This window comes from Panthera onca, chromosome D3, assembly GCF_046562875.1.
Source record: "Panthera onca isolate mPanOnc1 chromosome D3, mPanOnc1 haplotype 2, whole genome shotgun sequence".
Taxonomy (NCBI): Eukaryota; Metazoa; Chordata; class Mammalia; order Carnivora; family Felidae; genus Panthera; species Panthera onca.
Window position 1 is genome coordinate 12014925 of NC_138350.1, and position 10742 is coordinate 12025666.

Below are 10742 nucleotides of genomic sequence, written 5' to 3' on the forward strand. Positions count from 1 at the left end.
CATGAGCGGGTGAGGGGCAGAGAGAGACAGGGAAACAGAATTGGAAGCAGGCTCCAGGCTCCGAGCTGTCAGCACAGAGCCGGACGTAGGGCTCGAATTCACGAACTACGAGATCACGACCTGAGCCGAAGACAGACGCTCAACCGACTAAACCACCCAGGCGCCCATTTTAACCATTTTAAAAGTGTACAATTCAGTGGCATTGGGTGCATTTACAGTGTTAGGCAACTGTCAGTGCATTTAGAACTTTCTAATCACTCCCAAAGGAAATCTGGTACCCATTAGTTTTACTCTCCATTCTTCCCACCCCCAGGCCCCTGGAAACCACTAGTCTGCTTTCTGTCTCTGTGGATCTGCCTGTTCTAGACACTTCATATACACTGAACCACACCGCGTATGGCCTGTTGTGACCTGTTTCTTTCACTTAGCATCATGTGTTCAAGGTTCATCCATGCTGTAATGCTTTGTTCCTCTTCATGGCTGAAGAATGTTCCATTGTAAAGACATGCCACAATTTGTTTATCCACTCATCAGTTGATGGACATTTTGGATGTTTAATCCTTTAGGTATTATGAATAATGCTACCATGAGGATTCCTGTACACATGTTTCTTTGAACATCAATTTTCACTCCTCTTGGGTATATACATAGGAGGGGAATTGTGGGGCCATGTGGCAATTATTTGTGTATCCTCATCAAGATTTGCTTTTCAAATCCCAGAACGCTAGTTTCTGATCATAGAGGCCAGGAAATGAGTGGGGAAAACTTCCCCTGAATTTCTGTATAATGTTTTCTGAGTCTGGCCAGTAGGACTTAGGCTAAAGTCCCAACTCTGCCATTAATTCACTTATCTTGGGAAAATCACTTAACTCTTCTAAGACCCTCAGTTTCTCCCTCTGCAATATGGGACTGATTATAGGACATACTTCATAGATCACTTACGCATTCTACCAACATTAATCCGAAGCAGGCTCCAGGCTCTGAGCTGTCAGCACAGCGCCTGACGCGGGGCTCGAACTCACGAATTGCAAGATCATGACCTGAGCCAAAGTTGGCCGCTTAACCAACTGAGCCACCCAGGCACCCCAACCAACATGTATTATACACCTGCTGTGCAACACATAAATTTATTAGCACTGACAAAAATAGACAAGAATCCCAGCCTGTGGAGAGAGACAGAAAATAAACAATAAGTAATAATAAGGTAGTGAGAGAGTGGTAAGTTTTATGCAGAAAATATAGAATAAGAAGGATCAGGGAAGGCCTGCATTTTATTTTATTTTTAAATTATTTTAAGTTTATTTATTTATTTTTGAGAGAGAGAGAGAGAGAGAGAGAGAGAGAGAGAGAAAGGGCACGTGTGTGGGGGGTTGGGGCAGAGAGACAGGAGAGAGAATTCCAAGCAGGCTCCACGTGCTGTCGGCGCAAAGCCTGATGTGGGGCTCAAATTCACGAACCATGAGATCATGACCTGAGCTGAAATCAGGAGTCAGATGCTTCACCGACTGAGCCACCCGGGCACCCTGGCAGGCCCGCATTTTAAGTGATGCGATCAGCATAAGCCCCACTAAAAAGATGACATCTGAACCAAGACTTGAAGGAGGAAAGAGAAGTCATGTGGCTAGCTGGGAGGAAGAGGTAGTTCAAAGGTCCTGGGGCAGGAGTGTCCTGCCATGCTCACATGAAGGCAAGGAGACTGGTGTGCCTGGACCAGAGTGCATGTGAGGGAGAACAGAGGGGCTGATTTTGTGGACCACGGTGAAGACTCTAGATTTTCCCCTGAGAGCGATAAGGAGCCCTGGTCGGTTTTTCACCTGAGCTGACTTTATATTTCAAAAGCATCGTTCAATCTGCTGTGTTGAAAATAGACCACAGACAGACAAGGGCAGCAGCAGGGAGACGAGTTGGGAGCATCTTGCAGTAATCCACGTGAGATAAGTTGGGGCCTTGGGCCGGGGTGCTTGCGTGGAGGTGGTGAGAGATGGTCAGGGTCTAAATGCCTTCTGAAGGTACAAGCCGACACAATTTCCTATTGGGAGCGTTAAATAAGATGATGCGGTAAAAGCTGTTATCACCGAGCCCGCGTGTAGTTAGCACAGAATAATGGTAGCCACGATTATTATCAAGGTATAGCGTGTTCCCCTGCAGGGACCGATCAGGAGCTAAAAAGAAAGTGAACAAGAGGGAAGCTGTTCAGCTTCCTGTGTGATCTGCAGTGAGGTTTAAGGCCACCAAAGGTAACGAGGCTTTAATACAATGTAGACAAGGAAGTCCGCACCTTTCAGAGGACTGGGAAGCCCAAAGCGGCAAAGCCACATCCTTTAGACCAAAATAGAGATTTTAGGGCCAAGTGTTCCAGATAACTGCAAAAGCTTCTTAGAGTGTCTGGAAAGCAACATCAGTCAGGGAAACGTTTGTTTCTAGATTCCCTGGCTTTGGAAATGTTCACCGGAGATATCGTTGCAGCCCAGGTGTTGATTTTGGGGGTCTTTGACTGAACCACTCAACCTAGAACGCCTCTTAGGAAGAAGAACCAATCACCAAGAGACAATGGATTCCTTTCAACTCACCTTCTCTTCGCTCCAAATTCTGGAGACGAGACAAGAGGTTGTTTCTGAGGCTGATAGAGAGGGATTTTTCCAGGGGGGAGGCCAGTGTCGCTCCTCCCACCTCTGGTAATGATGCCAAACCCTTCCCTTCGGACATCTGGCCCCAGCAGGGAGAAACAGGGACCAAGGCACTATCCTTTTGTTTCCATTTTTGCTCTGGATTAAGGTGTGATTCTTTTTTTTTTTTTTTTTTTTTTACGGTTAATTAGAAGATAATAATGCCAGTGAGCTTATTGTTAATTATTTGTATCTGTACTTAATACTTGTAAGTGTGCTCAGTTCTCTCGAGCTAATATTTGGCTTGTCAGATGTGTTAGTCATGGTAATTAATTGAGCCCATATACATTTACTGGTGCTGTGGGTAGAGTTACAGGAACAACAGCCGATATGAAATGTCTCCACCACGGTGCACTTAGCCCTCGAAAGAGAACTTTGGGGGATCAGATCTTTCTGCGACACTCACTCTTTACCTGCCTGGTTTCTTTCCTCGCTCCTCCCAAGAGGGTCTTCTTTGTAAGACTGTCAGACCCCACACACACACGCCCCACCCCTGCCATATCCTCTCTCTTGGCTCGCTGTTAATTCCCTTTATTATTATTTAGGGGGCCTGGTGCAAAATAAAAACACGGGATTCCCTCGTTCGGAAAGAATTAAGAATTTCAAGATGGCGACAGCAGGACATTCAACCAAACATAGAGCCCTGGTGACCGTATAGGTCGAATGCCCGCAAAGCCAGCTCTGACTGTCTTTTGCCTTCCTCCACCCAAATGTCCCCCACCCCTCTTCTCTACAGCTACAACAGTGTGCAGCACACAAAGAGGGCTCAAGAAATGAGCAAAAGACTGTTCTAAATCCAAGATCGAAAGACGCAACGTGTAACTATGTAACTCCCGTGCCTAAAATCCTCCTGTGGATGGGACAGAGGGAACTTTCTGGAGGAACAGGTATGTTGTCTATGGATGTAGGGGTGGTGGTCCCACGGGGGTAAACATTTGTCAAAACTCATCAAACTGTAGACTCCAGAAGAATGTGTTACCCTGCATATGATTACCCATCAATGAAAAACTATGCCTAAAGACACCCCAGTGACTCCATATTACTCTCAAGATAAAGTCTCTTTTGGTCACATGTCATCCAGGGTCCTTCCCCAAGGGTCTGTTCTTCGTTTTCCAGCTTCACCTCCAGCACCTCTGTGGCTCCCTATTCTCCAGCTATGCTGAGTACTGGCAGGTCCCACCTCTGTGCCTTCTTAATCCAACTGTTCCCTGGCCTAGGGATGCAAATCAAAAAATAACAGCCAGTATGGCAGCAGCACCAACTGGAAAGGACTGAACGGCAGAAAGGAAGCTGAGTCCTGGGGCTTCCTACCATACCTTAACTCTTTCATATCCGCATCATGGGGAAGAGAGGGTCAGGCAGGTGGACCCTTGGTGGGCTCCAGGCACTGGCTACTTAGCCACCAATATGGAGATAATCACATATTCTACCTGGCTTAACCCTGCGAGTCATGCCCATTGAACATCGACCCACCGCCTAAAATTCAGACCAGCCCTTCCTTCTCTGGCCGACACCTTCCTCCTCCTCCTTCAGACCTCAGCTCGAGGGTCTTCTCCACCAGGAAGCCTGCCTGACCCCTCTCTTCTCTCTCTTGCCCTCTCCTTCCGTATCTCTACAGTAGCATTTACCACACAGAACAAATGCACACATGTGCACGAAGGGATTTTCTTGGCTTTCTTGGCATGTGGTGTGCACAAAGACACACACGTATGGATGGATAAATGAACGGGTGCCCTTCCTCGTTACCTCACCTATGTTTCCTTTCATCGAGGCACTGGGGATTCTTGGTACACGGGTTTGGAGGGAAAGTAGTGGAGTAGCTAACATCTCAGACTCTGGCCTCAGGCAACCTGGAGAGACCCTACTACTCGCCACTTGGCACATTCTGGTGAGGGACTTGACCTCCCTGAGCGTCAGATGAGGTCTTTATTGATCTGGCCTCGCGGGATTGTTGAGAAACCCAAATGAGACGCGGCCTGCAGCAACTAGCCATCGGCAGCTCTGACTGAAAGGGAAATCGGACCCTGTTCACCTCGGAGCCTGAATCAGTAGATGCAGCCACCAGAGAACAGGAAGAGAAGTTGCCTGCCATTCACAGCCCTCCCCACACCAGCAGCGCAGATTTTGCCTTCCTGGGTCTCCCCAGTCTCCTGGGTCAGACAGATTGCTCGACAAAAGTGAACATTTCCCTGCCATAAGAATACAACTATGGACAGATGTTACCGAACCGGAATCCGGAGAACAGTAAAAAATGGGCATTTTTCTCATTTGCCTCCAACTTCCTGTTTCTCTTCAAGGAAGACTCCAGTTTCAGCCATGAGAGGGGAAAGACAGGGGGCCTCCATCTTACAGAGAAACCAGATTGTTGATTGCCTTCCCGATCAAAAGTTCCTGTTTTTCAGCCTTTCTGGCTGTTCTGCCCAAGAATAGTTCTTGGCTAAATGGGGTATACATTGTCCCGTCGCCCCATACCCTCCACCTCCTTCCAAACCACGGCCTCGCAACCAAGTCCTAAACTTCCCAGAAAAAGCAGTTTTGCATCCCACCTAAGAACTCAGACTCCAGACTCAGACAGATTGGTGTTCCAGTCCAACCCTTACTGGCTCCTGGCTGTGAGATCTTGGAGATGCAGGAGATCTCTTAACCTCCCATAGTTTTATTGTCCTTCCCCACCTAGCAAGGAAAGAACTGTGTCTGTGCTGCAGAGTATCTGTAAGGACGAAAGGACACCAAGTGCGAGAACTTTGGCGAGAGTTTATTAGATGTTGGTTGTTAGACTCAGTTTTCTTAATTTTATTTTATTTATTTTTTAAGTAGCCTCTGCACCTAATGTGGGGCTTGAACTCAGGACCCTGAGATTAAGAGTCACATGCTCTACCGCCTTAGCCAGCCAGATGCCCCTGTACTCGTTGTTTTAAAGAGAAGACACGGGATGGCAAAACTATTTAAAAGTTTTGTAATAAATCCTGCAGGATTGCAAGATCGTAAAGACCCTTATTGGATAAATTGATTTATCTTCTCCTTAAGTGGTGGGCTGAAAAATGCACACACGAACACACACCCCTCGTCCCCTCCCCCCCCCCCCGCCACCTCCCCACCGCCGGAAAGATTCAGGATCAAACCACTGGAACCCATGAATGTGACCTTATTAGGAAGAGGATCTTTGCAGAGGTAATTAAGCGTCTTGGGATGAGATCGTCCCAGATTACATTGGGCCCCAAGTCCAAAACAGGTGTCCTTGGAAGACCAGAGAAGGGGAGAGGACACAGAGTAAAGAAGGTCATGTGAAGACAGGCAGAGCCGGGAGGGATAAGGCCATCAAGCCAGGGAAGCTGGAAGGGACAAGGAAGGATCCTCCTCTAGAGCCTTTGGAGGCAAGCCCAGCCCAGCCCACCCCTTGCTTTCACACTTTTGGCCTCCGGAATTGTGTGGGAATAAATTTCTCTCGTTTTAAGCCGCTCAGTTGGGGGTAATGTGCCGCAGCCACCCCAGAAAAGTAACGCGTCCTGTGGCATCTCCAGTGGAGAATGGAACCACTTGCCTCTGCTGGGCAGATCTGAAGACGGAGATGATTACACTCTTTGGGAGAAGCCAGCACCGGGCTCTTACAGCCTGATCGTTAAGAGCAGACAAGCCTGGGTTCCGAGTCCAGCTTCCCTTTTCATACTGTGTAGTCCTGGATGAGTGACTCAGTCTCGCTGAACTTCAGTTCCTTGGTCATAAAGCAGGAGTAGTAATATTCCTACCCCGTGAGATAATGGGATGATTCGGAGGACACGTCTGATGTGCCCGGTATACAGAAAAAGGTGGCCATGATGTGCCCCCGCCAATCTATCTAGCTTCTCACACCCGGGGCAGGATGCCGATGTGGTTGCAGAATGGCCTGTGGCCGTGGGGGACCCACAAAGCTAGATGTGGGTTAAACCCGAGTGGGTTAAACCTGTGGCCCTTACCACTGTTCTTTTCCTTCTGAGTGAACGGCCTGTCTCAAGGTGCCCCGTGGAAGAGCCAGACGTCCTGGCCTGCTGCTTCACCATGAAGCCAAGGTGATAAGACAGCCCCGACGGGCAGCCCTGTGCTCCCAAGGAGTCCCTTCGTCCGTGACGAAACTTCTGGAGGCAGTGGCTTCCCAACGGGCAGTATCCACTCCATGGCGGTTCTGCTCGCACTCCTTGAGCGTGTCTGTGTTCAGAAGGCTCCACCATCCATGACCCCCCTACTTACCGCCTAGAAGGGGCACATCCTCTCCACTCAGTTAAAAGGACATTTTTCCAACGAGCACAGGTCATATTTCAAACTGCACTGCCAAGGTATCAGGAGCCAGTAAAAGGGGGCATTTAACACTGTATTTATTTTGACTGGCAAAACAGGTCACGGCTGTAAAAGAAACAGCTCTTGAGAATGAGGCACCCTAGCCGACTCTGGGCTCGCTCTACCCACACACACGCTGTGTAAAGCATTCCAGAGCGGCTGCCAACTTTCCTGGCAGAGCTCTTATTTCTTTACATGTATGTTGCGTTCCGTCTGTTTAATGTGTGCTCTGTGCCATTCGTGGATCTTGGCAAGGCCTGGCGAGGTGGCATGGCGTGCTCAGGCTTGTTCGAAGCAAAACAGGGCACGAGGCGGAGGGAGATGGGAGGCCGATGAAGGAGTCCTGTTTCCCCCTCGGCTCGGGGTGGGGGCCGGCGCTGCGAACACCGGAGGGGGATGGCCGAGCCGTTTTCCTCCAGATGTGGTTGAATCACAAGGGTGCCACTCCTGCCTTTCTGCCCTACACAGGGGTTTGGGGCGGGTGGGGGGGGGGTGGTGTGTGTGTAGTTTTACAGCTTCTGATCTGCGGCCAGAAAAAGAAAAGTGGCGGAGAAAGGGAGCGGTGGGGGAAATCTACTCACGCTCCTGAATCTGGGGTTTCCCTAGAAACCGTCTAAGGCCTCGAAGGCCAGAAAATGCCCAACACCTGGATCCCGTGGTCCCACGGCCTAAAGAAAACGGAACTCACCTTTGCGTTATTCTCAAGAACCATTAAGTGCTTGGTGGGAGAAGCCGAGGCAACGTGCTGTGAGTGGGATCCTAATCCACTTGGAAGGCCGCAAAACCAGGTTTCTGCACTACCAAAACATCTGGCAAAGTGAGTTCAAAAAGAACACGCACCGGTCCGGTGGGGGAGAAAACAAAACCCTCTAGAAACAGTTGTGGCGTATTGGGTGACCAAAGACTTTCCACTAATTGACTCAGATATTTGCTTTTCCGTCGGTTCCTGTTGAGGAGGGCCCTTCAGAACAGGGACGAGAAGAGTCCGAACAGAGAAAGGAAGATCACAGGGTTAAAACACACATAAAGGCTCTCCCTTTAAGAAAAAGTTTAAGGGCCTTTTTTGTGTTTTTTGTTTCTTTCAGTCCAGTCCAGAGTGTGAACAGAATCCCCCTGTTAAGAAACGGAATTATTCACCTGAATCAGGCGGGATGGCACGCACAGGAAAAAATAAGGTCCAGGCTCCTAATAAGAAACAGCCACATGTGGAACAGAGTTAGTGCAAGTTGTGTAATCCTAGTTGGCCAGTTGTAAGAACAGGGAGGAGAGAGGAGCATGGGGAACATGTTTCAGATGTGATTCAAGAGGTCCTGGAGCCCGTCCTGACCCTCTGGGTTGGAATTTCTGACTCTCTTCTCTGCCTTGACTCAGAATAGGAAACCGTATCCTGACCGCGCGTTTCTTTTTATAGAATTAAACTTTCTTGCCAACTTCCTCCAGAACACAAGATCATCCCTCATCGTCTCTAAACACTACGCCAATCATCGGATGGAAGTCGGCGGGGGGGGGGGGGGGGGGTGGGGGGGGGGGGAGAGCTGACCTGTTTGCACCAAACATAACCCAGGCCCGGAGCGGAAAACCGACAACGGGAACGGAGTTTGGATTGCGTACCCAGCCTGGTAAATACAGCATGTTCTTACAGGTTGGAAAACCGTCTGGCTCATCTTTGTACTTTCTCTCTTTCTCCCACTTCTCCTGACTTGGATCTCATCATTCGGCTTTGACGCTGGCCAAGTTCACGTTTGCCAGGTGCCGAGTGGATAAGGGATGGCTTGTAAGATTAGTAATATGCTCGGGATGAGGAGACAGGCTGCCAAACGTATATGTCTGTGTGATGCGAGGACTTCTCTTGATCCCGATTCCCCACCCAGCCTGATAGGCTCTCCACACGCTGACAGGAATCAAGGCGGATGAGGACAGAAAAGACTGAATTCCCGTTCATTCGGTCGCCATGTTTGCACCGCCAGCCAAGCCCCCAGGATGCCCCGTGCCCTGGCCATCAGTGGCGGTCATTTCTTGCGTGTAACGTATACTGCGGCTTGGAAGCCCAAAGGGGACATTAATAGAATGCAGAGTGTTTAGTAGTCCCTCATTAAAAATGGATTTTGTTTTCAGTGCTTTCAGGACGGGAACAGTGAGGTTGGAAACTGCTTGTAATTGGGAGCGGTTCTCCTGCCAGATTCTAACAGCTTGAAGGGACATCCAGATTTAGGTTTACAGTACTACATTCTGGCTCATTGAAATCGCATCTAAACGTTGCCAGAATGTGTAATAAACTACAAAATCTGTACAAAAATATATCGACACGATGGCTCTGGAGCCTTAAGTCAGAGGGGTCGGGGGGCACCTTGTCACCAGCAGCACGGCTCTCGCTGTGTCCCGTGGCAGACTTGGGCCACGGCGGGGGACAATTATCATTCATGGGATTCAGACCCTCGTCTGACCAGGTGGCTCCGCTGTCTAGAAGATCCATGTCGCAGGGCTGAGGGATCGGCCACATCCTGCCCCGTGGTCCCGGATGGCCTGCCCACCGGTGCCACCCCAGCCGAGGGCCTGGGGATCACACCCAGAAGACCACTCGCACTTGCTCCTACGACAGAGTCCCACCTGCCCTGCTCACCTCTCCACCCTCACCCCCTCTTACCCTTCGCTCCCGGGGTTCTCGACGTGAAACGTCTTCCTCCAGACCCTCCAGTTGACCAAGTTCCCTCCTGCTTCTGAGCCTCTGCTCGTGCTGTTCCCCCGGCCAGGAACAGTCTTCTCCCGGCTGATTCCTGCTTCTCGCCCAGCACTCAATTTACAGGCCGGAATTTCATGGAAGCCTTCCCTGACCCCTCGGACTGAGTTCCTCCCTAGCTATCTTAGTCCATTCAGGCTGCTGTCGCAGAAACACCACAGACTGGGTGGTTCAGACAGCAAACATGTATTTCTCACAGTTCTGGAGGCTGGGAAGTCCAAGATCAAGGCAGATTCCGCGTCTGGTGAGGGCCGGCTTCCTGGTTCACAGACCGCTTTGTCCTCACACGGCAGAAGGGGTGAGGGAGCTTCTAGGGGATGGTTTTACAAGGGCACCGATCCCATTCATGAGGGCTCCACACTCAAGACCTACTCACCTCCCGGAGGCCCCGCCTCCGAGTGTCCTCACATGATGGGTTAGAATCTCTGCATATGAACTTAGGGAGACACAAACATTCAGTCCGTAGCAGAAGCACTTAGCAACATAGTCACTGAAACCTGCTTGACAGCTGATTAGAATAGCAGTCCTCAAACTACTGTGCACACAAATCACCTGAGATCGTGTTAACGTGCAGGTGCTGATTCAGCTGATCTGGGGTCTAAGTCCTGAGACTCTGCATTCCTTTATTTATTTCTGGTTTTTTTTTTTTTTTTTTAGTTTATTTTTTCGAGAGAGAGAGAGAACAGGGGAGGGGCAAAGGGAGAGGGGGAGAGAGAATCCCAAGACACTCCACATTGTCAGCACACAGCCCGACGTGGGGCTTGATCTCACGAACCGTGAGATCATGACCTGAGCAGAAACTAAGAGTGGACGCTTAACCGACTGAGCCCCCCCAGGCGCCCCGAGACTCTGCCTTTCTAACAAGCCCCCAGGTGATGCTGATGCTGCTGGTCCACGGCCGGCACCCTGAGAGCAATGGTACCAACCTTTCTCAGTCAGGGTTCCATGAGAGAAGAAAGCCGGACGGCAAATAAGTCGAGCTACTATTTTCTTAGTTCTCCTAAGGAGAACTTAGGTACTTAACCAGA